Source organism: Meriones unguiculatus, chromosome 6, assembly GCF_030254825.1.
Source record: "Meriones unguiculatus strain TT.TT164.6M chromosome 6, Bangor_MerUng_6.1, whole genome shotgun sequence".
Taxonomy (NCBI): Eukaryota; Metazoa; Chordata; class Mammalia; order Rodentia; family Muridae; genus Meriones; species Meriones unguiculatus.
Window position 1 is genome coordinate 93,432,769 of NC_083354.1, and position 22,062 is coordinate 93,454,830.

Consider the following 22,062-nt stretch of genomic DNA (forward strand, 5'->3'; position numbering starts at 1 on the left):
GTCCTCCTCTTTGGCCTAGCGGGACTGCTCCTTAAAAAGAGACAGGAAACCTCTGAGCCAGAGAAAAATGAACTGGAGACATAGTAGAGTAGACACTGTGAGTAAGTAGCTCACACTGCTAACAAGTCATTGAATCTTCTAAGCTTCAGTTTGTTCTTTTGCAAAAGATATTGAGACTCCATTGCCTCAAGGCTCTTGAGCAATTCTCAGTGTCTAATCTATTTTTCTGTCTTTTACATTCGCAAAATCCAAACTTAAGGAAGTCAGGCAGCCAAAGACTTAACTGCTGATCTCCTTTTCAGATGTTGGTTTTATTTCTATTTATTTTATTATCAAATTTACAAAAAAAAAAGTGCTTATTGTTTGAAACAAAAGATCATTAAGCATAAGGTATTTTAGTAGTGTTGTGATTAACAGACTTTGAAGAGCTCAGGAAGCAGTTTTCACCCACGTTCTTTTCCTTCCTTTATAAAAAAGAAAACTCTTTGTACAGATTGAAGTGTAAGCTTTGATACTAATGTGTTTCCTTGTATCATAGAGCAGTCTTTAAAACAGTGCACAGATATAGGCTTATCTGGCAAGACTGTGTTTGCAAGACTTGCTGATACACAAGGAGATAAGGACAGACCAGCTTTGTTTTCCAAAATTATTCTGAACAGAAATAACTGGCTGATTTTCTGATATGCAGATAAATATCAGGTATTACTTAAACACCAACATGCCTGGTACTAAATAAACCTCTTCCTTTCTGAAAGTATTGGACATCACAAAACAGAAGGAATCTTGCTTTGTACAAATAGTCTATGGTGCCTTCAAACAATAAAATTATTAGATAAACCACATTGTCCTAGACAGAAAAAAAATTCTGCTCTACCCAAATATAGGTAAAACGTACTATATCTATCCACAGAGCTTCAACATGGAGGCACTGAGAAGCTGGGAACTTTCCACCTAATAGGATCTAACTAGAAATTACACAATCAAGACAAGTGTAAAGATGTAAAAGACAGTCCTTTAAACCTTGTTGTTTCTTCTCTTTTATTTTTTTACCTACTTGAACTCTTATATATTTTAATTTTCACTTTAGAAATAAAAAAAAACTGTTAAGCATTACTTTTCTTCACCAAGAATTCTCCTTTAGTGTTGTTATGTTCAACAATCCCCTTCCATTAATACTCCCCTCAGATAACCTCCTTCTAGTTTCCTGGGTTACTCATGTGCTTAAAGTTGAAACACACACACAAAAAATTAAAAGATAGGATTCTCATATGAGTGAGAATGTGTTTTCATTTATCCTTCTGTGTCTGAATCACTTGACACAGTATATTTCCAGTTTCACTCATTTACCTTCAAATTTAACTTTTCTTTACAGGTAAATAAAATTTCATTGTGTGTACACAGAACAATTTCTTTATTTGTTCTTCAGTTGATGGACATCTAAGTTCGTTCCTTTTCCTAGATATTGCAAATTGAGTAACAATGAACATGGGTATACAAGGATCTTTGTAGTTGAATATAAAGTCTTTTAGTGATATGTTCAGGAGTTGTGTAGCTGGCATATGGTAGCTCCATTTAAAGCTTTTGAGAAACATATAGACAGAGTTCCAAAGTCGTTAATTAATTAATTAATACAGACTTCCACCAATAGTTATTGTTGGAATACATTCCCATGCATTCATGTTAGCATTTGTTGTAACTTATATTCCTGATTATGTCTTTTCTATTTGGGCGGCATGGAATCAAGTAATTTTATATCTCGGTTTTCCCTAGTACCTTTCTTTTCCCTAGTACCTTTATATCTCAGTTTTCCCTAGTACATTTCTGAAAGTGTTTACTAGCTATTTACCTTTCTTCATTGAGAAATTTTGTTCAGTTCCACAGCCCATATGGGTTGTTTCCTTTCTTGAGGTTAAGGTTAAACTATGTGTAAATTCTAGGCACTAGCTTTCTGTAAGCTGTTTACGTGACAGAGATTTTCCATCCATTCTGTAGGTTGTCTTTCCTAGTTCCCTGCTGCTGCTTCTGAACGTGTGCTGGAAGAGGGCCAGCCCAGGTGCTGACAGATCCTGGCAAAGGCTAATGGGACCTTAGTATCTCAGGTTCCACTTCTCTCAGGAGTAGCTAGAGTGCTCATAGCTACTGAATCTCCCTGGAGGTATAGAAAAAGAGATTCCCTAGTGCATAATGAGATTGCTGGTACCAGAAAGCAGTGGAAACTTGGGCTTTCCAAAGCTGGTGATGATACATCCCTTCAGTGCAGCTTCAAATCTAATGGCAGAGAATGTAAGCCAGTGCCTTGTCAGTTCATGGCCAATATGCAGGTCTGTCAATTGTGGTTAGTGACTGTCATCTGAAGACCAGCACTGAGGTTTTGTTGGTTGTGCAGTCCTCAGTGGTGACTGAAGAAACTATGACTACCTGTCCAGAGCCAAGCCTCAGAAGTCCAACAAAGAATTCTTCAGGGAGGAGAGCCCTTTCTTCCCTGAGTAATTGATGAGTGAATGTGTTTGATTCAATGGGGCTAAGAGTGCTAGGGATACTTCATTTATAAGTAGTCCTACAGCCCTATTGTAAGAAGGGAAACATTACTTAATTATCCTATGGGTGGCAGAAGTACTCCAGATACCATTAAAGGACATTTGCTAAAAGCTGAGGTCTCATAGAAAAGGTTCAGGACCTGAGAGCTATGTGACTCTCCTTAGAGGATCTGGGGTTTTCCAAGATTAAGAGGAGAGGAGTGAATCCAGCTAAGGGAGGGAGTCCATAATTTTTTTCACTGAGTTCAAGGACTATTTGTCAATGCCAGACTTTGACCCTACCAGCAGCTTCTAACGGTAGGTTAACTTTTCACTAGATTGACAAGGCTTCGTTTGTTGCACAGGATGAAACTAAGATCTCAATTGTCTAGGAGTGGTATAGCTGGATCTTGAGAAAGCACTATTCCTAATTGAGAAAGCATTAGACTGATTTCCAAAGTAGTTGTACCAGTTAAATTCCCACCAACAATTAAGGAGAGTTCCTCTTTCTCCACAACCTCTGCAGCATGTGTTGTCACTTGAGTCTTTTATTTTAGCCATTCTGATAGATGTAAGGTGAAATCTCAGGGTCATTTTGATTTGCATCTCTCTGATGACTAAGGATGTTGAGCATCTCTTTAAGTGTTTTTCTGCCATTCTGTATTCCTCTACAGAGAATTCTCTATTTAGCTCCAAACCCCATTTTTTAATTGGATTGCTTGGTTTATTGCTTTTTAACTTCTTTAATTCTTTATATATTCTGGATATCAGGACTCTGTCATATATAAGGTTGGTGAAGATCCTTTCCCAGTCTGTAGGCTGTCGTTTTGTTCTGACGACAGTTCCTTTTGCTTTACAGAAGCTTTTCAGTTTTATGAGGTTCCATGTATTGATTGTTGCTCTTAGAACCTGTGCTGTTGGTGTTCTGTTCAGAAAGTTGTCTCCTGTGCCAGTAATTACTAGGCTCTTCCCCACTTTTTCTTCTAACCAATTTAGAGTATCTGCTTTTATGTTGCGGTCTTTGATCCACTTGGACTTTAGTTTGTGCAGGGTGATAAATATGGGTCTGTTTCATTTTTCTGCATGTAGACATCCAGTTGGACCAGCACCATTTGTTGAAGATGTTGTCTTTGTTCCATTGAATGGTTTTGGCTTCTTTGTCAAAAATCAAGTATTCATAGGTATTTGGGTTTATTTCTGGGTCTTCTGTTCAGTTCCATTGATCCACTTTTCTGCCTTTATGCCAATACCATGCAGTTTTTATTACTATTGCTCTGTAGTACATCTTGAGATCAGAGATGGAGATACCTCCAGATGATCTGTTGTTGTACAGGATCGTTTTGGAAATTCTGGTTTTTTTGTTTGTTTGTTTGTTTCTCCATAAGAATTTGAGAATTTTTCTTTCAAGTGTTATAAAGAATTGTGTTGGTATTTTGATGGGAACTGCACTGAATCTGTAGATTGCTTTTGGCAAGATGGCCATTTTTACCATGTTAATCCTATTAATCCATGAGGATGGGAGATCTTTCCATTTTCTGAGAAACTCAAGTACACAACAAGAACATTTGCTCAAACATGTTTGTAGCAGCTTTATTCGTAATAGCTAGAACCTAGAAACTAACGAGATGTCCGTCAGTAGAGGAATGTTTACAGAAGTTGTGATACTTTTACACAATTGAATACTATTCAGCAATTAAAAACAAGGAAATCATGAAATCTGCAGGCAAATGGTGGGATCTTATAAAGATCATCCTGAGTGAGGTATCCCAGGAGCAGAAAGACACACATATATACCCACTTATATAGACCTATAAGATAGGATAAACATACTAAAATATGTGCACCTAAAGAAGATAAGTAAGATAGAAGACCCAGAGTAAGATGATCAATCCTCACTTAGAAAGACAAATGAAATGGACAGTGGAAGTAGGAGAAAACAAGTAACAGGACAGGAGCCTACTGCAGAGAGCCTCTGAAATATTCTACCTAGCAATGTATCAAAGCAGATGTGAAAACTAATAAGCAAACCTTCAGCAGAGTGCAGGGAATCATACAATAAAAGGGGGAGTTAATGTGACTGGGAGAGGACAGGAGCTCCAAAAGGACAAAATATGTCAGGGCATGGGGGTCCTCTATGAGACTTTTTCTCCAACCAAGGACCATGTATGAATATAACCTAGAACACCTGCAAGGCTGTAGCCCATGTTAGCTCAGTATCCAAGTGGGTATCCTAGTAAGGGGAACACAAACTATTTCTGACATGAACTCAATGACTGGCTCCTTTACTTTCCAGCAACAAACAGTCAAAGCTACAGATAACCAGATGTCTATAGGTCAGCATAAGAATACAATCAGCAAAAACCAGGACATTATGACTTCAACAGAAACCCCAAAAATTCAATGGATATTCTAATGCAGCTGAAACAGGAATATTATCTTAAATCTGTGATTATATAATTATTAGAGGCACATAAAGAGGAAACAAAAATAACAAATAGAGGCCATAATGGACAGACAGGAATCCACAATCCAATAGGTAAAGAAAATCAATAAAATCATTCAAAAATGAAAATGGAATTAGAATCAACAAATAAAAAATAAAACACAAACAAGAAAACCCTGGATATGGAGAACTTAGAGAAAAGATAAGGAAACACAGAGGTAAGCATCACCAACAGAGTACAAGAGATGGAAGAGAGAATCTCAGGCATGGAAGATACAATTGAATAAATTGTTACTTCTCTCCAGTAAAACATTAAGACAGAAAGTTCCTGACACAAAACCTCCAAGAAGTCAAAGACACCATGAAAAGATGAAACTTAAGAATTATAGGAATAGACAAAAAAGACGATTTCAGTCTCCAAGGTCCAGAAAATATTTTCAAGAAAAATCATAGAAGAAAAATTCCCCAATCTTAAGAAAGAGATACTCTTAAATATATAAATATATATATACAGAACACAAAATACAGTAGACCAGAAGAGAAATTCCTCCTGCCACATAATAATCAAAAGAGTATTTCTACAGAACCCAAAAATATATTTTAAAAGCAGCAATGGAAAATAGCCAAAGTAACATATAAAGGCAGACCTCTCAGTGTCACACCTGACTACTCAACAGAGACTATTAAAGCCAGAAAGACCTGGGCAGATATCATGCAGACATTAAGAGAACACAGATGTGAACCCAGACTACTATACCCAGAAATAATTTCAATCAATATAGATGGAGAAAAGAAAATATTTCATGACATAACTTAATGCAAGGCATGTACAGAGCCATCCAGCCCTACAGAAGATACTAAAAGGAAAACTCCATCCAGAGAAAAACTACACCCAAGATAAAGATACTGTCACAATACAAAATCAAAAGAAAACAAGCACACAATCACAACCAACTTCACAATAAAAGGAACTAACAATCATTGGTCACTAATATCTATCAACATCAATGGACTCAACTCTCCAGTAAAAAGTTAAAGACTAACAGAATGGTTACAGAAACAGGATCCAAAATTCTGCTGCATCCAAGAAACACACCTTTTCAAAAAAGATAAAAACAAACTCAGAGTAAAGGGCTTGAAAAATGTTTTTTCAGACACGTGGAACCAGAAAACAAGCTGGGGGAGCTATCATAATATCAAATAAAATAGATTTTAACCAATATTAATAAAAAAATATGAAGAGAGGCACTTCCTTCTCATCAAAGGAGAAATCCACCAGGAGGACATCACAATACAACACAGCTATGCCTAAAATACAAGAGCACCTACATTTGTAAATGAAAATTATTAAAGCTTAAATCATACATTGATCCCAGCACCTTAATAGTGGGAAACTTCAACACTCTATTCTCACCAAGGGACAGATCTTCTAGACAGAAGCTAAATAGGAAATTAAAAACATTTACAGAGGTCCTAAGTCCAATAGAGCTAATAGATGTCTACAGAAATTTTCACCCAAACACATAAGAGTATTTCTTCTTTTCAGGTCCTCATAGAACCTTCTCAAAAATTTACCATATAGTCAGGCACAGAGCAAGCCTCAACAGATACAAGAAGATAAAAATAATCCCTTGTCTTTCTGAATGGGGATTGAGCATCTTAGCCAGAGCCCTCTTTCCTGATTAGCTTCCTTAGGTGTACAGATTTTAATATGTTTATCCTATATTATATGTCTAATATCCACTTATGAGTGAGTATTTACTCCGTGTGTCTTTCTGCTTTTGGGATACCTCACTCAGGATGATCTTTTCCAGTTCCCACCATTTACCTGCAAATTTCATGATTTCCTTGTTTTTTATTACTGAGTAATATTCCATTGTGTAGATGTACCACAATTTTTGTATCCATTACTCAACTGAGGGGTATCTGAGCTATTTCCAGTCTAGCTATTACAAATAAAGCTGCTACAAACATGGTTTAGCAGATGTCCTTATTGTATACTTGAGCGTCTCAATCTCCATTCAGAAAGGGAAAGAGGATGGATACTGGAGGAAGGAGAAATCAGGGAACAGGACAGGAACCTACCAAAGAGGACCTATGAAAGGCTCTACCCTGAAGGATATCGAGGCTGATACTGAGACTCATAGCCAAACTTTGGGCAGAATGCAGGGAATCTTATAAAAGAAGTGGGAAATAGTAAGACCTGGAGAGAACATGAGCTCCACAAGGACAGCAAGAGATCCAAAAAGTCTGGGCACAGGGGTCTTTTCTGAAATTGATACTCTAGCTAAGGACCACTCATGAAGATGACCTGGAACCCCTGCAAGGAGGTAGCCTATGGCAGTTCAGTGTCCAAGTGGCCTCCATAGTAATGGGGACAAGGACTGTCTCTGACATGAACTTATTGGCCTGTTCTTTGATCACCTCCCCCTGAGGGGGGAGCAGGCTTACCATACCACAGAAGAAGACAATGAAGCCACTCCTGATGAGACCTGATAGACTAGGATCAGAGGGAATGGGAGAAGGACCTCCCTTAGCAGTGGCCTGGGAGAAGGACATGGTTGGGGAAGAGGGGGGGGGATGGGATTTGGAGAGGAGGACAGAAGGAGGTACAGGGGGGATACAAAGTGAATAAATTGTAATTAATAAAAATAAAAATAATTAAAAGAATAATAATCCCTTGTATACTATCAGACCACCATGGCCTAAAACTAGACCTCAACAACAACAGAAATAACAAAATGTGTGCATACATATGGAAACTTAACAACTCTCTACTCAATGACAGCTTGGTCAGGGATGAAATAAAAAAAGAAATTAGAAACTTCCTAAAATCCAATGAAAATGAAAGCACAACTTACTCATGTGTGTCACAATGAATGCAGTGCTAAGAGGAAAAGTTCATAGCAGAAAATGCCTCCAGAAAATTGAGACATCTCATATAAAGTGATTTAATGGCACACCTAAAAGTCTTAGAAAAAAAGGAGAAGCAGACACACCCAAGAAGAGTAGATGACTTGAAACAATCAAACTCAGAGCCAAAATCAATGAAATAGAAACAAAGAAAACAATTCAAAGGATCAAGGAGACTAAGAGCTGGTTATTTTTAGAAAATCAACAAGATAGACAAACCCTTAGCCAAACTAACAAATAGGCAGAGAGAAACTGTCCAAATCAGCAAAATCAGAAATGAAAAGGGAGACATAATGACAGACACTGAAGAAATCCACACAATTATCACATCTTACAACAAAAGCCTATATGCCACAAAATTTGAAAATCTAAATAAAATGGACAATTTTCTTGATAGATTCCATCTACCAAAATTAAATCAAGATCACATAAATGGATTAAATAATCCTATATCCCCATCTCCCCATGAAATAGAAGCAGTCATCAAAATTCTCCCTTCCAAAAAGAGCCCAGGGAAAGATGGTTTCAGCACAGAATTCTGCCAGAAATTTCTACTCCAGAAAATGACCTTAAATATGTGCATATGAAGATGGTTAGAGGCACATAAAGAGGAAATTAATGAATCACTTTAAGAAATATAGGAAAACACAAACAGATGAATGAAATGAATTAAATGGTTCAAGACATAAAAATGGAAATGGAATCAATAAAGAAAACACAAACTGAGATTATCTGGAGATGGAAATGTTAAGGAACAGGAACTACAGACAAAAGCATCACCAATGGCATACAAGAGATGAAGGAGAGAATCTCAGGGGTAAAAGATACAATTGAAAAAAATCTATACATCCAACAAAGAAAGTAACAACAACAACAAAATCCTGAAATAAAATGTCCATGAAATCAAGGACAAGATGAAAAGACAAAACCTAAGAATAAGAGGAAGAAAAGAAAGAGAAGATTCCCAGCTCCAAGGAATTTCAACAAAATCATAGTAGAAAATTCCCTAACCTAATGGAAGAGATGCCTTTAAACATAAAAGAGGCTTAAGGAACACCAAATAAATTAGACCAGAAAAGAAAGCCCTCCTACCATAAAATAATCAAAACATTAAATGTACAGTAAAAAATAAAAAAATATATATTAAAAACAGCAAAGAAAAAAGACCAAGTAACGTATAAAGGTAGATTTATCAGAATTACACATGATTTGTCAACAGAGACAATATAAACAAGAAGGGTTTAAGCAGATGTTATGCAGACCCTAAGAGACCACAGATGTCACATCATATTACTATACCCAGTAAAGCTTTCAATCACAGTAGATGTAGAAAGCAAGATATTCCATGACAAAAGCCAAATTTAAACAATATCTATGCACAAACCCAGACTTACAGAAGACATTAGAAAGAAAACCCCATGCAAGGAGTTTAACTACACCCAGGAAAACACAAGATATAATAACTTTACTATAACAAAACCAACAGAAGACAAGCATACAACATACTGCCACGACCAACATCATAAAAAAATGGACCAACAATAATTGGTCATTAATATCTCTCAGCATCAATGGACTCAACTCTCTAATAAAAAGACACAGACTAACAGAATGGGTACATATTCTGCTGCATACACACCTCAGCCACAAAGATTGACATTCTATCTCAGAGTCATGAATCAAATGGACCTAATATATCTACAGAAATTTGTACCCCAACACAAAAGAATACACTTTCTTCTCAGAACTGCATGACATCTTCTCCAAAATTGACCATATAGTCAGTCACAATGGAAATTGAATTAACACATTGTACTCTGTCTGATCACCATGGATTAAAGCTGGACTTCAACAAAAAAAGAACTAACAAAAAGACTATGCACACATTAAAAATGAACAATTCCCTATTCAATGCCCACTGCATCAGGGGAAAAAATAAAGAATTGAAACACTTCCTAGAATTCAATGAAAATGAAGGCACAACATACCTAAACTTATGAGTCACAAAGAAAGCAGGGCGAAGAGGAAAGTTCATAGCACTAAGGGTCTTCATAAAGGAATTTTTTTTTATCCTGTATTAAAATTTATTTTTTTTCTTTTTTTCTATCAGTTACATTTTATTAACTCTGTATCCCAGCCGTGTCCCGATCCCTCATTCCCTCCCAGTCCCTCCCTCATCTCCACCGTGCCCCTTTCCAAGTCCACTGATAGGGGGGAACCTCCTCCCCATTCATCTGATCCTGTTTTATCAGGTATCTTCAGGACTGGCTGCAAAGCCCTCCTCTGTGGCCTAACAGGACTGCTCCTCCCTTCAGGGGTGGGGAGACCAAAGAGCCAGTCATTGAGTTCCTGTTAGAAATAGTCCCTGTTCCCCTCACTTTGGGAAAACAATTGGTTACTGAGCTACCACAGGCTACATCTGAGTGGAGGTTCTAGGTTATATCCATACATGGTCCTTGGTTGAATGTCAGTCTCAGAAAAGACCCTGTGCCCAGATATATTTGGTCCTTGTAGAGCTCCTATCCTTTCCCCATCAGACTAACTCCCAATCTTTCTTATGATTCCCTGTACTCTGCCAAAGGTTTGGTCATGAGTCTTTGCTTTGAAAACACTGCTAGTTAGAGTCTTTCAGATGCGCTCAGTAGACTCCTGTCATACGTTCAATGCACATCACATCTGTCTTTCTAAATGAGGATTGATCATCTTACCCCATGTCCGCTCAATTGATTATCTTTTTAGGTGTATAGATTTCATTATGTTTATCATATCTTATAGGTCTATATAAGTGAGTATATCCCATGTTTGTCTTTCTCCTTCTGGGATATTTCACTCAGAATGATCTTTTCTAGATCCCACCATTTGCCTGCAAATTTCATGATTTCCTCCTTTTTGATTGCTGAATAGTATTCCATTGTATAAAAATACCACAATTTCTGTACCCATTCCACCGTTGATGGACATCTGGGTTGTTTCCAGGTTCTGGCTATTACAAATAGAGCTGCTATAAACATGGTTGAGCAAGTGTCCTTTTTGTGTACTTGAACAAACTTTGGGTATGTACCTAGCAGTGGTATAGCTGGGTCTGGAGGAAGCACTATTCCTATTTGTCTTAGAAAGCGCCAGATAGCTTTCCAGAGTGGTTGTACCAGTTTACATTCCCACCAGCAGTGGAGGAGGGTTCCCCTTTCTCCACAACCTCTCCAGCATGTGTTATCGCTTGAGTTTTTCACCTTGGCCATTCTGATGGGTGTAAGGTGAAATCTCAGGGTTGTTTTGATTTGCATTTCCCTGATGGCTAATGAGGATGAGCATTTCTTTAAGTGTTTTTCTGCCATTCGATATTCCTCTGTCGAGAATTCTCTGTTTAGCTCTGTTCCCCATTTTTTAATTGGATTACTTGGTTTGCTGCTTTTCAGCTTCTTTAGTTCTTTGTATATACTGGATATTAGTCCTCTGTCAGATAAAGGGTTAGTGAAGATTCTTTCCCAATCTGTTGGCAGTCGTTTTGTTTTGATGACGGTATCCTTTGCTTTACAGAAACTTTTCAGTTTCATGAGGTCTCATTTATTGATTGTTGCTCTTAGAGCCTGTGCTGTTGGTGTTCTGTTCAGGAAGTTGTCTCCTGTGCCAATGAGTTCTAGGCTGTTCCCCACTTTTTTTTCCAATTGATTTAGGGTATCTGGTTTTATGTTGAGGTCCTTGATCCACTTTGACTTTAGTTTTGTGCAGGGTGATAAATATGGATCTATTTTCATTTTTCTGCATGTAGACATCCAGTTGGTCCAGCACCATTTGTTGAAGATGCTGTCTTTTTTCCATTGAATGGAATTGGCTTCTTTGTCGAATATCGAGTATTCATAGGTGTGTGGATTTATTTCTGGGTCTTCTATGTGGTTCCATTGATCCTCCTTTCTGTTTCTATGCCAGTACCATGCAGTTTTTATTACTGTTGCCCTGTAGTACAGCTTGAGATCAGGAATGGAGATACCTCCAGATGATCTGTTGTTGTACAGGATCGTTTTGGAGATTCTGGGTTTTTTGTTTCTCCATATGAAGCTGAGAATCTTTTTTTCAAGGTCTGTAAAGAATTGAGTTGGTATTTTGATGGGAATTGCATTGAATCTGTAGATTGCTTTTGGCAGTATGGCCATTTTCACAATGTTAATCCTACCAATCCATGAGCACGGGAGATCTTTCCATCTTCTGATATCTTCTTCGATTTCTTTCTTCAGAGACTTGAAGTTTTTCTCAAACAGGTCTTTCACTTGCTTGGTTAGAGTCACACCAAGGTACTTTATGTTATTAGTGGCTATTGTGAAGGGTGTTGTTTCCCTAATTTCTTTCTCAGCCTTTTTGTCTTTGGTATATAGGAGGGCTTCTGATTTTTTTGAGTTGATTTTGTATCCTGCCACTTTGCTGAAGGTGTTTATCAGCTGAAGGAGTTCTCTGGTTGAATTTTTGGGGTCGCTCATGTATACTATCATATCATCTGCAAATAGTGACACTTTGACCTCTTCCTTTCTGATTTGTATCCCCTTGATCTCCTTTAGTTGTCTTATTGCTCTGGCTAGGACTTCAAGTACTATGTTGAAGAGATATGGGGACAATGGACAGCCTTGTCTTGTCCCTGATTTCAGTGGGATTGATTTAAGTTTCTCTCCATTGAGTTTGATGTTAGCTATAGGCTTGCTATATATTGCCTTTACTATGTTTAGGTATGTGCCTTGTATCCCTGATCTCTCCAAGACTTTAAACATGAATGGGTGTTGGACTTTGTCAAATGCTTTTTCGGCGTCTAAGGAGATGATCATGTGGTTTTTCTCTTTCAGTTTGTTTATGTAGTGGATTACATTGATGGATTTCCGTATGTTGAACCACCCTTGCATGCCTGGGTTGAAGCCTACTTGGTCATGGTGGATGATATCTTTGATGTGTTCTTGGATTCGGTTTGCAAGTATTTTATTGAGTATTTTTGCGTCAATGTTCATAAGAGAGATAGGCCTGAAGTTCTCTTTTTTTGTTGGGTCTTTGTGTGGTTTAGGTATTAAGGTGACTGTGGCTTCATAGAATGAGTTTGGTAGTGTTCCTTCTGTTTCTATTTTGTGGAATAGCTTGAGGAGAATTGGAGTTAGCACTTCTTTGAAGGTCTTTATGGGACACATTGAAAGCAGTGCTCAGAGGAAAATTATAGCACTAAGTGCCTACAAGAAGAAATTCGTAACATCACATACAAACAATTTAATGGCCCAACTGAAAACCCTAGAAAAAAAAGAAGCAGATACACCCAAGAGGAGCAGACGGCTGGAAATAATCAAACTAAGGGCTGAAATCAATCAACTAGAAACAAATAAAACTATCCAAAGAATCAATGAAACAAAAAGCTGGTTCTTTGAGAAAATCAACAAGATAGACAAACCCTTAGCCAAACTAACTAAAAAGCAGAGAGAAACTATCCAGATCAGCAAAATCAGAAATGAAAATGGGAACATAACCACGGACATTGAGGAAATCCAAACAATTATTAGGTCATACTACAAAAGCCTATATGCCACAAAATTTGAGAATCTAAATGAAATGGATAATTTTCTTGAAAGATTCCATCTACCAAAACTAAGTCAAGATCAGGTAGAAAGACTGAATAGCCCTATATCTCCCAAGGAAATCGAAGCAGTCATTAACAGTCTCCCCTCCAAAAAAAGCCCTGGACCAGATGGCTTCAGCGCAGAATTCTTCATAAAGGAATTTAAGAGATCACATACTAGCAACTTAAGAGCTCACCTGAAGGGATTAGAAGAAAGTGTAGCAAACATACCCAGGAGGAGTAGAAGGCAGCAAATAATCAAATTTGGGGTTGAAATCAATAAACTAGAAACAAAGAGAACAATATGAAGAATCAGCAAAACCAAGGACTGGTTTTTGGAGAAAATCAACAATCACACAAATCCTTAACCAAATTAGCTAAAAGGCAGATTTAAAAAAATCCAAATCAACAAAATCAGAAATGAAATGGTGATCATAACAACAGACAGGAAATTTTGAGGAAATACTCAAAATCCTGTACTCCATAAAATTGGAATATCTGAAATGTTCAATTTTCTTGATCTATTCTGCTAATCAAAGTTAGATCAAAAAACAAGTAAAAAAATAAATAAACATATAGCCCCTAAAAATAATAAAAGTAGTCTTTGAAGGGCTCCCATCTACAAAAAACCCAGGGCCAAATGGTTTTACTGCAGAAGTCTACCAGACTTTCAAAGAAGAGCTAATACCAATACTCTTTAAAGTATTGCACAAAGTAAAAACAGAAGGAAAATTGCTAAACCCATTCTATGAGCCCATAGTCACCTTGATATGTAAACCACACAAAGACTTAACCAAGAAAAAGAATTTCAGAACAAGTTGCCTTATGAATATTGATGCAAAAATGCTAAACAAAATACTTGCAAACCAAATCCAAGTATACTTCAATAATGTCATCTACCTTGATCAAGTAGATTTTGTCCCAGGCAGAGGTGCTTCAATATATGAAATTCATCACTGTACTGTACCATATAAACAAACTGAAAGAAAAATACCACATGGTCATCTCATTAGAAGCAAAAAACACTTTCAACCAAAACTAAAACCCCTTCTTCTTAAGTCTTGGAAAAACCAGGGACCCAAGGCACATACCTATACACAATAAAGGTAATATAAACCAAGCCTATAGGCCACATCAAATTAAATAGAGAGAAATTTAACACAAGCACACTGAAATCAGGGACAAGACAAGGCTGCTGACTCTCTCTGGATCTCTGCAATGTAGGACTTGAAGTCCTAGTGAGAGCAATAACACAACTAAAGACAATGAAAGGGGATACAAATTAGAAAGGAAGAAGTCAAAGTACTGCTGTTGGCAAATGATGTGAGTGAGCCCAAAAATTCCACCAGAGATATTTTACCACTGATAAACACCTTCAGCAAAGTGGCTGAATATACAATTAACTCAGTAGCCCTCTAGTAATGGCAGATTTTATTTCATGTCTCTGAATACAGAAATTGAAGAAGAATATAAAAAGATCTTCCACACTCATGGATTGATAAAATTAACATAGTAAAAATGGCCATCTTACCAAAAGCAATCTACAGGTTCAAAGAAATCCATGTGAAAATCCCAACACAATTCTTTAAAGACCTTAAAAGAACAATTCTAAACTTCACATGGAAAAACAAACAAACAAACAAACAAACAAAAAACAGAACAGCTAAAACAATCCTATACAATTAAAAAAAAAATCTGGAGGTATCTCCAACCCTGACTTCAAGCTGTACTACAGAGCAATAGCAATAAAACTGCATGAATAGAAATAAACTGGTTGATCAACGGAATTGACTCAAAGGGGCAGAAATAAGCTCACACACTTATGAACACTTGATTTTTGACAAAGAGGCCAAGACCATACAATGGAAAAAAAGAGAACATCTTCAACAAATGCTATTCATCTATCCGGATTTAGAAAAATTTAGAAAAAAATGTAAGTAGATCCATATTCACCACCCTGAACAAAGCTCAAGTCCAAGTGGATCAAAGACTTCAACATAAAACTAGAAACAGTAAATCTCTTAGAAAAGAAATTGGGGAAGAGCCTTGAACTCATTGGCACAGGAAAAAACTTCCTGGCCAGAATACCTACTACATAGGCTGTAAGATCAACAACTATTAAATGAAACCAAATGAAACTGCAAATGTCTGTAAGGCAAAAGACTGTTGGACAGAGTGAATGGAATTTTATGTAAGAACTGGGAAATAGTAAGAGCTGGAGAGGACAGGGTCTCCACAAGGAGAGCAACAGAACAAGAAAATTTGAACACAGGGAACTTCCCAGAGACTCATACTCCAACCAAGGACTATTCATAGAGATAACTCAGAACCCCTGCACAGATGTAGCCCAGGGCAGTTCAGAGTCCAATTGGGTTACATAGTAATGGGAAGAGGGACTGCCTCTGACATAATCTGATTGGCCTGCTCTTTGATCACCTCCCTCTGGGGGGGAGCAGCCTTACCAGGCCATAGTAGAGGACAATGCAGCCACTTTTGATGTGAACTGACAGACTAAGATCAGAAAGGAGAGGAGAACCTCCCCTATCAGTGGACTTGGGGAGTGGCATGCATGCAGAGGGAGGAAGGAGGGTGGGATTGGGAGAGGAGGAGGGAGGGGCTTATGGGGGGATGCAGAATGAATAAAGTGTAATTGAAAAAAATACACAAAATCTCACATAAATACACACATACACATAAAAATAAATAATTTAAAAATTTTAAAAAAAAGGACACTGTTATTAGAACAAAACTGCAGTCTATACATTGGGAAAAGATCTTCACCAACCCTATATCTGTCAGAGGGTTAATATCCAAAATATATAAAGAACTCAAGAAATTAAACACCAACAAACCAAATTATCTAATTAAATATGTGTTACAGAGCTAAACAGAGAATTCTCAACAGAGGAATATCTAATGGTCTGAACACACTTAAAAGAAATGTTCAATATCCTTAGTCATCAGAGCAATGCAAATCAAAATTACTCTGAGGTTCTATCTTATAACAATCAGAATGCCTAAGATCGAAAACTCAAGAGACAGCTCAGAATGGTAAAGACATGGAAAAAGGGGAACACTCCTCCATTGCCGGTGGGAGTAAAAACTTGTACAACTTTGGAAATCAATGTGGCATTTTCTCTGAAACCTGGAAATAGGTCTGCCGTAAGAACTAGCTATACCACTCTTGGGCATATAGCCAAAAGATGTTCATATAACAAGAACACTTGCCCCAGTCTGTTCAAAGCAGCTTTATTTGTAATAGCCAGAATCTGGGAACAACTTAGATGTCCCTCAAACAAAGAGTGGGAAAAGAAACTGTGATACATTTACACAGTGAAATACTACTCACCTATTAAAAACAAGGATGTCATTGACATTTTTATGCAAATGGGTAGAACTGAAAAAGATCATTCTAAGGGAGGTAGCCCATTCCCAGGAAAACACACACGTTATGTACTCACTCATAAGCAGATTTTAGCCATATAGTACCGGATAAACATTCTGTAATTCACAGACATAAAGAAGATAAGCAACAAGGAGGACCTGAAGGAGGATGCTTAAATCTCATTGATAAGGGGAAATAGAATAAACAGTGAAAATGATTGAAAAGAGGGAACAAGATAGAAGAGAGAGTGGCAGGAAAAGTGAGGGTAGAGATCAGACCTGGGGAAAGGGGGTCCAGGAGGACAGAGGGCCTGCAGAGAGAAGAGAAACTATGGGTAGCAGTGTCTCTGTGACAAGCTGAGACTCTTAGTAGCAAGGGTCATGAAGACTGAAGAGGATACCCTCTAACTAGACAGGATTCACCCAAAAAAAATTTTTGACCCTAAGTTTATCCTGTCTAAAAGATGTGCAAGGATAAAAATAGAGCAAAGATTAAAGGAATGTCCAACCAATGCCTGGTAGAACCTGAGACAAATTCCATGAGAGAGAACCAACCCCTGACATTCTTAAAGATATTATATTATGCCAGAATACAGGAGCCTAGCTTAGCTGTCCTCTGAGAGGCTCCACCCAGCAGCATATTGAAACAGATGCTGAGACTCATCCAAACTTTGGGGAAACCATGGGAGTTCTGTGAAAAAGTAGGGGGAAAGATAAAAGGATTTGGATGTGAGAGGAGTTCTTAGTAGACCAACAAAGCCAACCATTCAGGGCTCAGAGGGGCTTTTAGAGACTGAAGAACCAAACCAGGGACCATGCCTGGACTGGAGCTAGGCCTCTATACAGATCTAGTACATTGGCAGCTCAGGCTCCAAGTGCATTTCCCTAGTAAAGGGAGTGGGAACCGTCTTACTTTTTGATCAATTCCCCCTGGAGGATTTTCCTTGCCAGACCACAGGGAAAGAAGAAGAGCCTGATACAACTTGAGGAACTGGGGTGGGTTGGTTGGAGGAGCTCCCCTTTTCTGAGGAATAAAAGAGAAAGGATGGTAGAGGAGGGAGAGAGGGTGCGACTTGGAGGAGACAGAGGAGTGGGCTATGATCAGAATGTAAAGTGAACAAATAATAAATAAAATTTTAAAAAGAAACAGATGTTGAGACTCACACCCAAACAATGCGCAGAGCACGGGGAGTCTTCTGGAAGGGTTCGGGAAGGAGATAAGGACATGGAGGGGAAAAGATTCCACAAGAAGACCGACAGAGACAATCAACCAGGGCCCAGGGAGTCTTGAGGGGAATGGAGTATATTTATAATAGAAAATTAAATACATAAGAGTTCTTGTAAAAACTGGAATTAAAAAATACAAGTTATTGTTTGGTGGATATAAATAAAATGAATAGCATAGAAATATAAATAAATATATAAAATAATATAGAAACAGACAAAGTTCATATAAAAATGCCAACATAAAACATAATGGAAGAAAAGTATCTACTTTCATAAACATGTATAAAATAGGATAGAATATACAAAGAACTACTTATGATTTACAAAAGAAAAAGTACCTGGAAACTATGACTATAGAAACTTGAAGACTTAATTCAAAGGTCTCTCTTTCTCTCTATCTATCTCTCTTTTTTTTCTTAATCTGGAGTATTTAACAATTCCTATATTATTCATTTTGGCATAAAAATGTAAAGCCTGTCTAAGTCAATTCATAAAATAACTGTGACCAATATTATTGATATTTTTGTATTTTAACATATTCTAATTAAAATCACATCAAACATTTTTCTTTTTTTTCCAGCTTCTCCCAGCTACCTGTTACCTAGCCCCTTCTATGCTCCCCTCAATCTCCAGTTTAGAGCCTTTTTATCTTTGACTTCTATTATTATATTATATTATATTATATTATATTATATTATAATTTCATTGTGTGTGTGTATTTTTATGAAAACTTTGCATTGCACAACAAATTTGAAGAAACATCTCTGGGAGAGCTTTATTCCTTTAGTTGCCTGTAGTTCTGTATTTAGGGTTAGAACCCTGTGAAACTTTCCTTCTTCCATGACAAAAATGGCCATTGATATTTCCATTGTTCTAGTCATGTGTACTGGCATGACTTCAAAAGTTGTCACATTAATTCTAAATTCATACAGAAAATTTGACAAGTAAAGTTAATCAAAAATGAAATAAGTTCCATCATATTGATGGAACATATCTTTAATTCAACTTGGAATTAAAGGTATAGATAGGTGTATCTTTATAAGTTTTACTACAGCCTGGTCTATATAGTGTTTCCAGGATGTCCAGAAACATATTATAGACAGACACTGTCTAAAAAACAAAATCAAACACTCTAAAGGCAGAGGACTGATATGACTTCCTCAAGAAAAATAAAATTGGCAGAATATCAGAACCAAAAATTCTGGACCCAGGCTTTTCTGAGACTGATAGTCTAATTTAGGCCATTCATAGAGATAACCTAGAACCCCTGTTCAGATGTAGCCAATGGCAGCTCAGTCTCCAAGTGGGTTCCATAGTAAGGGAAACAGGAACTGTCTCTGATATGAACTCAGTGGCTGGCTCTGTGATCACATACCACTGAGGGGGGAGCAGCCTTACCAGACCACAGAAGAAGACAATGCAGCCAGTCCTGATGAGACCTGATAGGATAGTGTCAGAGGGAAGGCAAGGAGGACCTCCCCTATCAGTGGACTTGGGGAGGGGAATGGAAGAAGATGAGGGAGGGAGAGTGGGATTGGGATGGGATGAGGGAGAGACAGGGCTACATCTGGGATACAAAGTGAATAAACTGTAATTAATAAAAATCAAATAAATTAAGTTAAAAAATAAAATTATAACACTTAAAATAGAATTGCACTAACACGTAGCTACACAAATCAGAAAAGTAGAAAATCCAGCCTAATGCCTCCAAGAGTAAAATCATGATACAGTTAATATTTTTAAATGACATATTATTTTTATTTTTAAAACATTAGGATGGCAACTGACAGGGTTGCTGTTTAAGGAAAGAAACAACATTTAACTTATTAACACTTAAATTCAGAAATAAATTCTATATGGATGATAGATGCAAATACAAAAATAAAAATGTGGCCATAAATTAGTATAGAAAGATAAAATATTTTGATTTAAAAAGTCAATGACTTTTAAATAAATCTTTGAAGTTGACTAAACAAATGAATTATTCAATTAAGTACATACAAATATTTCCTTCATCGCTCAAGTTAAATGTAAATTTGAGAAACAATAATAGCAATTGAGGTAATATTGAAAGTAGTACTTTCAGATAGAAATGTTTCTATAGAGTCATACATAAATTTCATGAAGCAAAAAAGTAGAAAATATGGACATTTAAAAATATTTAAAATATAGCTTAACTAATTAAAGTAATTGATGTAAACTTTGAATGTTTTTTTAATTAATTAATTTATTTATCTCTATTTATTACAATTTATTCACTTTGTATCCCAGCTGTAGCCCCTTCCATCATCCCCCACCAATCCTATTCTCCCTTCCTCTTATCCACCATTGCCCCTTCCTCTGACCACTAATACGGGAGGTCCTCCTCCCCTTCCACATGACCTTATCTTATCAGGTCTCATCAGGACTGGCTTCATTGTCTTCCTCTGTGGCCTGGTAAGGCTGCATGTTCATATCAACTTTACTTGTAATAGCCAGAATCTTGAAACAACTCAGATATCCCTCAACTGAGGAATGGATACAAAACTTGTGGTACATTTACACAATGGAATGCTATGCAGCAACTAAAATACAAGGGAATCATGAAATGTGTTTTGATTTTGTTTTTTAGATAGTGTCTGTCTATAATGTATTTCTGGGCATATGAAAGAGTGAGGCATTTCAGAAGCAGAAAAACACACGTGGTATATATTCACTTATAAGTGGATATTAGCCACATAATGTAGGATAAACATAATAAAATCTGTACACCTAATGAAGCCAAGCAAGAAGGAGGTTCCTGAGTAAGATGATCAGTCCTCATTCAGAAAGACAAACAGGATAGACATCGGAAGAAGGAAAAAAAAAAACAGGAAAAAGGACAGGAGGGAAAAAAAAGAGCAAAAAATACTAGAGGAGAAAAAGTCATAAGAAAGTGAACAATGTACTTGTTGGGTAAAATTTGTGTTCTGAGAGTGAGACTTTATTCCAAGGAGCCAACCAGTCCCATTTAGAGTCACCTAGTCTCCAATGGGCACTATCTAGTCACAATTGGAGTCATATAGCCTCCATGAACAATAGTCAATCCCAATCGAGGTCATCACAGTAGGAATTCCCCTTCCTGACTTTAAAAGGAGCCTGCAAACTCCCTTCAGGGTCTTTACCAGTTTGCATGAGTTATTGACCCCATCATGCTGGTTTTCTCTACAAAACAAAGACTCTTTGTTTTTACATACGATCTGAGTCTGGGGTCTTTCTTCACTGATTCACAGACCCTAACAAGAAGGAAAGCATGCACACTGTCTTGACTCACATGAAATAATCCTGAAATTTATGTGCAGTGATGAGCGTGAAAGCCAAAGACAAAAATCATGAAACTGAAAGTCCTTCTTTTCACCAAAAGTTCTTTATATTTTTCAATATTGCATCATAAAAGTTATTTTTATTTTTCAAAAAGAAGAAGAAAGAAAAAAAAAAACAGTATACAGAGTAATAGAGTACAGCATGAGAAATAGCAAAAGGAAGGAAGTCAGGGTCACTGCACAGATGCCCAGGACACACACTTACCAAATCTTGAGCAAAGTGCTAAGCTCTGTGCCTTTTTTTCATCATGTGTACAGTGGTAATGATACTATCACATAAAGCTGTTCTGAAAAGGAAAGAAATTAATATTGTAAGTCCTAACATAGAAAATGCCTAACATAGAAAAGCATTTCATTAATTTTCTTTTAAATACAGTAAATACATACTAACACAAATACCAAGTGTCCATATAAAAGCAAAAACAACTAGATTGTTTATCCTGGGTTCAGAAAAACAGACTCCAACTTATGTGCACCAAAAAGCAGTTAACACAGCAGCTCTTGAATTTCTTTTTTTTTTCGAATTTAATTTTATTTATATATTTATTTATTACAATTTATTCATTTTGTATCCCTGCTGCAGCCCCATCCCTTGTCTCCTCCCAGCTCCATCCACCCTCCCTCTTTTCCCTCTATGCCCTTTTCCTAGCCCCCTGA

At 37.1% G+C, this 22,062-nt stretch overlaps 1 long non-coding RNA gene across 1 annotated transcript in view; it reads right to left on the minus strand.

Annotated features, from left to right (window-relative positions):
* The window catches only part of LOC132654727 (uncharacterized), a 341,596-nt gene that overhangs the window by 207,914 nt on the left and 111,620 nt on the right, over positions 1 to 22,062 (minus strand). Inside the window, exons 3-5 of the long non-coding RNA XR_009592424.1 lie at positions 21,611 to 21,692; positions 14,354 to 14,432; positions 13,651 to 13,737 (exon numbers count right to left, since the gene is read on the minus strand). This is a non-coding gene — a long non-coding RNA (uncharacterized LOC132654727). The remainder of the gene's footprint in view (positions 1 to 13,650; positions 13,738 to 14,353; positions 14,433 to 21,610; positions 21,693 to 22,062) is intronic.